General features: G+C 38.5%; 1 pseudogene; it reads right to left on the bottom strand.

The window, feature by feature from the left end:
• Positions 1-306: 306 nt before the first annotated feature.
• Positions 307-7,162, bottom strand: LOC106008329 (olfactory receptor 5B21-like; annotated as a pseudogene).
• Between the last annotated feature and the right edge of the window lie 741 nt (positions 7,163-7,903).

Raw genomic sequence — 7,903 nt, 5'->3', positions numbered from 1 at the left:
TATGTGTATTTTTCTATGTATGTATAGGAATAGGTATGATATAGACATGGATATAGGTAAGATACTAAAACATAAGCATGCTTAAAACAATTATGTTTGATAAATCAGAGAGATAATTATTTTGAATAGCAAAATTGAAGGTTCCAGAAGATGGAGTTAGAGACACATACTTAGGTCAAACATAATATCTACTTGTGTCTATACATTTCTAACATGTTCAGGTACTTATTGCTTGTCAAGAGAATGGTTTGTTTTTCCCTAAGAATTTATTCCAAAGTACTAAGTAATTCTGTTTTGATATTGCACTTACTGTGAGCACATTCCACCACACACAGCTCTACTGAGTGTCTTTTTCACCTCCATGTTCCTCAGGCTGTAGATGACCAGGTTGAGCATAGGTTGATGATCCCATAGAGCATGGAGATGACTCTGTCCCTGGCAGGGGAGTGTCTGCTGGAGGAGGGCTGGATGTAGGTGAAGATGGCTGTGCCATAGAACAGACCACCCGGAGGTGGAGGCACAAGTGGAGAAGGCTTTGCGCTTCCATTCTGCAGACTGGATCTTCAGAATGCTGGAGATAATATAGACATAGGAGATCAAGGTAGTCAGGAAGGAAATGAACACACTGATACTCCCTACCACTAAAACAAACATTTCAGTCACATAAGTGGATGAGCAAGACAGGGCCACTACTGGTGGGATATCACAGTAGTACTGGTTGACCAGGTTGGACTTGCAGAAGGACAGGCTGAAGGTGGACATTGTGTGGATGGTGGAATTGAGGAACCCAGCTGCCCAGGTCCCAGACACTGAGCACAGTGAACCTTGGTTATGATGACAGAGTAGCAAAGGGGGAAGCAGATGACCACGTACTGGTCATAAGCCATGACAGCCAGCAGGAAGACTTCAACTCCAACTTGGGCCACCAAGAAATACAGCTGCAGAGCACACCCAACAAAGGAAATGCTGTGGTCCTCAGTCAAGAGGCTGTGCAGCATCTTGGGTACAGTTGTTGATGGGCAGAATACGTCTAAGAGGGACATTTGTCAGGAAGAAGTACATGGGAGTGTGCAGCTTTGCCTCAGTCCCAAAGGCCAAGAGGATGGCCCCATTTCCCACCAAGGTGACCTGGTAGATGCTGAGAAAGGCCCCAAAGAGAGGGTAGTGCACTTTGGGGAGGTCAGAGAGCCCCATGAGGATGAACTGAGTCACTGTGGTGACATTGTAGATGTCCACCTCCTCTCCATGTGTATATCTCTGGAGGGAAGAAATCAACAAACACACGTGAAGCTTGCAACCAAAGAGCTTAGTGCTGAGAAACTCTTAGAAAACAGTTGAGGTGTGGTTAGTGATGAATTATGTCAGTTTTAATTTAGTAAGAGATTTCAGTTTTTTTAAGTACTATATTCATGGTATTCTTTGACATATTTATCCTGTGTCTTCATCAGGAGGAAGCGCTGTGAGTACTCTTTAGACTCCTGACAGTTCCTCTCCTTTGTCATCACTTTGCATCTTCCACATTTTCAGGGAATTTATAATTCAGTGAAATATGATGTGTGATCTTTCTTCATCATTTCTTATCTTGTTTTTTTGAGGGGTGACCAGGGATAGAACTTAGGACCTTGTACTTGTGAGGCAGGCACCAGAACCAATCATTTCTTATCTTATCTCAATGATTGAAGTTTTATATTCTATCCCATTTCTAAAATATTTGAAGTAGAAACAGTCTCTTGAGTATCGTTGTGTTGTATGCTTTATAAATTTGTTATATATCATATATTTGTATATTTTACTGGTTTTTATTATGGATTATGTGTGTATGTTTTTATAAAAACATTTTAAAAACTAGGAATTAGACCAATGGGAAAACCTAACTAAGTACTGGCTGAAGGGTTCCATACATGGTGTTTATCATTTCAGAGTATCTCTACTGGGAAGACACAGCAGGGGAATCTTTGGAAGCTCAACATCATATTACTGAGTGAAAACATTAGCATGTACCATAGCCATCCACACAACCACAGTGTTTAATAAGCTGACTGAAAGTCTGTGTACATGTACCCTGAGGAATTTTTCCATCACTTTAAAAACAATTTCCCTTCAATATCACATATATGTCATAGTAAATTCATAGATAAAATTAGTCACAAAATAAAGTGAAAATTTACTTTCCATGCACCCCTTCTAGTACATTCTGCTTGGAGAAAACTTGCAGTGTTTTCCTTTTTCAATTAAAAGCTAATACAAATGACACATAATGATTTATTAATACGGATGCTATGACCTTGCTTTCTGCTACCATTTTTTTCTTTTAAGATGTAAATGAGAATTGCTACAGTCCCAAGGATATGTTATATTTATTTCCTACATCAGCACTTGCTTTGTGCCATACTGTGGAGAAAATAATCTTTCATTGGAAATATTTTCAAATCGTGAAATATAGGAAAGCAAATTACAGTAATTTCAAAATGCTTCTATGCCATGCAATTGATGCAGGATATTCAATCAGTGAAAACAATTCAAGCAAATAGCAGTTGTAATGTCAGTTCTTAGATTTTTAGATGTTCATGATTAAACAGATCTATTAAATTTTGTCTGCATCTGCATATTATTAGTTAGAAAATATAATAGTAAATATATGTAAATATTACAAGTAATGGCGAAGCCCGACCGACCTGCAATGCTGCTTGACAAAGTTCCAGCTGGGGGAAAAGGAGGGTGGAACACATCGTACCCTCATGTTTTATTTTTTCTTGCCCTAATGTTTACAATTGTTACTCTGGTCACAGGAATCATTGTATTTGTGGATAACAACATATTCTCCATGAGGCAAATTGGCAATGTTGTATTGAAATCTGATCTGGCTCACAAGTCCCAAATTCCTGTTTCTCTCAGTTCTATTGTCACACCCACTTCTAAAGAAACCTCTCCTAAAACTCCCTCTGTTTTCCTGCTACTGTAACTCCTTTCTTCTATTGATGACTTTCTTCTTACTAAAGGGGTCTTATAAAGAGATTGAAAGGACAGATTTTAGATGTAAGACACAGTGGGAAATGGGAAATAGAAAGAAAGTTAAGACAGATAAATACACTAAGGAGGCAAGTTACTCAGTTTTTCTCAAAGTACTGTAAACATCTCCTGCTCATGGACCATGAACCCAAATAACATTTAAGCAAGATGAATAGAGGTATAGAAAAAGTAGAGAGCTAATAGCAAACTATATTAACCATTATGCAGTTTCTCAAGGGCCAGCTGATGACCAGAAGTTTGACATTTAATTAACTAAATCTTGCTTGTATCCCCACTGATATAGAGATTTTGATTAAGTTACCTTCTGTTCTGCTTAGGTGTGGGTAAATAAGGGGACAATTGTAATTTTAAAAATGTATTCATGATGTTCAATGAAATGAATCAGCTTAGGAAAAATATACTTTGTTTAGTAAAAAATAACTTTTATTTCTATAGAAATTGCTAAGGCAACCTAAAATGTAAATATGTTCTGCCCAATGCCTCCTAGCCATTGCTTAAAGATATAAAAATAAATCAGACCCTGAGACTTCTCAGAGGGAACCTGCACATTGCTTGAGAAGGTTCTTTTCTTACTCGCCGGCCCGAGACCTCTCCCCTTCCTACCCTGCATCGACTGCAGCTGGTCTGTGGCAAAGTAATATCTTGTCTTACTATTAATTTGCAAATAATTCTCATTTTTCTCTTTACTCATTCTTATAAACCTGATGTTTTAAATCAGACATTATATCTAATAACATTATAATAAGGATAATGTGTTTTTTTCCTAATTTGGATAATCAACAATTAAATATTAATAATCAGTCAAACATTGTATCATATTTCTCCTAAATTTTGCACTTGATTATTCATATTTGTCCCATTGAGTTTATTGTCTTTATCTGTAAAATGAAGCATCTGTTCATATGGTGAGGGAACTTATATCAACAAACTACTCCTATTAAAAATACTATATCAGACGGGAGATTTAGCTCAGTGGTTTCAGAGCCTGCTGCGCAAGCGCAAGGACCCGAGTTCGATCTCCAGTACCAAAAAAAAAATACTATATCATATATAATCTAATTTAATTAGAAAAATTAAAATGACATTTTGTCAATAATTTTTATAAGTAAAATTTTTACAGCACTTCTCATTACTCTGAAGGAGCAGTAGTTCTTTTACTAGGGATTCTGAGAAGGTCCTATGAAATGTAATCTCTGCACATGATTTTTGTGACTATTTGGTAAAAATGTGGAATTATAAGCACTCAAATGTAATGAGAACCAGCATAAGGGATGCATATCTAACATTTTCTTTCCACTGGAAATTGTCCAGAAATCAAACTTTAGTATTATTTATAATCTACTCATTTGTGTATGGTCAGTGCTAAATGTATTATACAGTTTTTTTTTCTGTTCAGTACATAGTTACTTTAAGTTTTTTCTATATAAAGAAAACAATAGTAGCCAACTAACCAAAGATATCATACATGGACCTTAAACCTGAACAAAATTAAAGTTATGTTATATTTACTATTTCTATATCAAGAACATATTACTATGAATAACACAGATTATTTTACCAACAAAACTATTCAGCAAGAAGAACACAGTATGATCATGTCAAATGATGGGAGCAGTCAACAACAGTAAATTCATCACTTAAATTTAGGACCCATATTAAGGGTGAGTCTATCATTTATATCAGACCTACTTTCTCTAAGGAATCATTATAGTGAGGTGTCTAGGGGGAATATTCTTCTTGTTCAAAAACCCTAATTACTTCTGTATTAATCGGAATAAATATGAATGTAAATATAAATATAATGTAAGTTCAAATATAGTGCTAAATCATAGGAGTGATATTTTGTTTCCTGTAATGGCCTACAGGAAGGGTAAAGAAAGGTGTTGTAGTAAATGCATGACCAAAACAGGTAAAGGATAAGTTTATATATGCTAAATTTTCAGTAATCACAGTAATCAGTCTTTCAACATAGAGCTATATCATCTTTTTATAGACAAGCATTTCCATGGCAGATTGACAAACCACAACAGTTTCATCCCTGACTGCATACTTTTAGTTTGTACAGCTTTGTGCCATCCACCTGAAGAACTGAAAGGAAAATAGTTTAGACGGAGAGTGGGTGGAAAAGCAAACCCATTGAATCTGTCACCTATAACTAACTGAGCTTCTATTAATAAATTGATTCAATGATAAAATAATCTTTGTTGATAGCTAGCTACATACTTGTAGTCACAACATCAAGGTGAGAGAATATATGTCAGATCTATCCTGTTTACATTTTTTTTGTACCAGGGATTGAACTCGGGAACTTCTGCTTTTGAGGCAGGTGGGGAAACCATTGAACTAAATAACTGGCCCTCCTGTTTATATTTTTTAACTTATTAGTACAGGTTCATAATACATATCCCTGCTTTCCTTGTGTGGGTTAGAACATGTGCATGGCACATCCTAGATCTTTTTTACATCCCCTCCTCCTCCTGCCCTTGCCCTTTCACTCCATCTCTTGGTCTTCTTCCTATTTGCAAAAGATCTATCTTCCTGTTTTCTCTTGCCTCTTTTTTGCTCTTTATTTATACTTTGAATTACCATATGGGTATTTAAGCTTGTGTACCAGTATTTAAGCTTGTATATCTGAATTATTTCACTTAACATTTAGCTTTCAAGGTGCATTCATTTTCCTACAAATGACTCAGATTTATCCTTCTGTTAGCATACTAGTGGTGCCCATAAGGATTAAGTTAGAAAAGTCATCCAGAATGTGCATGTTCATGGAAGTGGACTTGGCTGTGTGCCTGTCTGCAGGGAGGCCATCCAGAGGGTATCCATCAATCATTCACACATGAGGGACTCATCACTCCCAAACCCCAGTCACACTTGAGAATGGCCCCCTCCAGCTGCACAGGGCTTTGGCACCCAATCACCTTTATCTGAACTCCATACTTAAGGAACTGAGAAACTGGGTGTGGAGCAGCACTTTCTCTCTCCCTACCCAAGCTGAAGGCTCCATCTCACACGAGGTCCTCCCCAGAGAGTTCCCCTTCATCTTTGGTGCTATCCCCTGCAGTCACAGTGCTATTCCATTGTGTGTACAGGCCCACAGTGTTTCAACACAAAATGAACAAGTTCAAGGAGGAATGTAAGATGACACAGAGATGAATGTATCTCATACTTCTCCCTCACAAGCACAGCCCCCCTCGGCTTTCTGCTGCTGTAGAAAGGGCAACAGCAGCTTGGCTTCTCAGCACTTCTCTGTTTGGGAGAATTTTATTCTGTCTTAGTGATGAGACTGTGGGTATGTGAGCTTTGTGTGTTTATTTTTGTTTGATAAACAGCCCTGGGCTCAGATGTGCAGCACTGGTCAGGAAAATGAGGACCAGAGTTCAAATTGAGCAGCACAATGGGAAAACTGTCCTTGACTGATGAATCTGAATTTCATAATTTCACTGTCGGTTTTATATTTTACTCCTTCTACTTTATAAAATCGACTTTATCCTCGATGTATGATTTTAACTGTTTAGGGCTTAGGAGAAAGGATATTGATACTCCATTAAAATACTAAGTATGCATTATGTATTTCCTTTCAAATCCTCCTCTTTTTCTTGGAATTCAGTTAAATTGTGTTTTGAAGATCCCAATACCTTTACTTCAAAACCTTATCTCAGAACCCATGCTCTCCCACACTCAGGGCTTTGCCCCTCTCCCATCTGAACCTGGAGACCTGACCAGCCCAGAACCCACCCATGCTTGGTTCTCTTCAGGGTCCTCCTGCTCCTATGCCTAGACACAGCAGGGAGAGTGCCCTGGCTCCCAGCTCCTCCTCACAAAGGGCAACAGAGGCCCGTGGTCTGCCCATCTGTCTCCCACTCCTGTAACTTCGCACTGCTCGGGGGTGCTTTACACAGGACAGGACTGCTCAGACCCTTTCTCTGAGAGGCCCAGTCTACAGCAGTTCAGTGCGGCTCTCTGTGGCCTTGAGGTCCAGACACCACAGTGGACGCAGGCAAGGAGACCCAAAGGAGACCAGAGCGTTGGTCAGAAGTCCTGGGTTGCGGGGTCTGCTCAGGACACCCTGGGCCAGGGGAGGTGAAGGTCTCCTCCAGCCAAGTTCCTCTCTGTCCACCCTGGTGACCATGCTGCCCACACTTGCCCTCCGGGACACGTGTGTGAGCTCTGTGCAGCACACTCAGCCTGCAGCTGCACCAGCCCCACCAGGAGCAGGAGAGGTCAGCACAGGGAGGCCTTGGAGAAGGCTCCTGAGGTCAGGTCCAGTAGAGGTGCTGTACATGGACAGGGAAGGGGGTGGAGAGGGAATAGGGGAGAGGGATAAAAGAAGAAAAAAGGAATTAGATGTGTTTTGTGCATGTGCAAACCCCCCACAATGAATGTGACCATTATGTACTGCAGACATGCAGTAATAAAGAATAAGTCTAAAAAACCCTCCAGTTACTGTATATGTGACAGTGCTATCAGACCCTCATCAGATGCAAGGGTGCAATTCTGGGTATAATGCATTTTAAATAAAATAGTTTACAAAAAAGCAGTGATTACTATTAGATACTCCACATAAGCTAAGTTATTCTCTCTGTATAGAATATCCACATATAAAACTCTGTAAAATATTTTTTAATTTTTATTTTTATTAGTATGGGTTTACCATATATAATAACATTCATCTCAGGGATTTGATATATTTACATAAAATGAATTTTTAAACTGTGTGTGTTGAATGTCAGATTCAAATATTTGAAAACCATCAATCTTATAGAACACTCTCCACTCTTTTGTATCTCTATGTTTACTCATTTTTTGTGATTTCTAATTTATCACTAACATTTATTCTCTCCTTTTTCATATTTATTTTTGATGGGATTAA

Source organism: Heterocephalus glaber, unplaced genomic scaffold, assembly GCF_053883595.1.
Source record: "Heterocephalus glaber isolate CG9 unplaced genomic scaffold, H.glaber_assembly_v1.0 deba00001461, whole genome shotgun sequence".
Lineage (NCBI taxonomy): Eukaryota > Metazoa > Chordata > Mammalia > Rodentia > Bathyergidae > Heterocephalus > Heterocephalus glaber.
The sequence above is the reverse complement of the archived record's forward strand: the minus strand, read 5'-3'. Positions and strand labels throughout refer to the sequence as shown.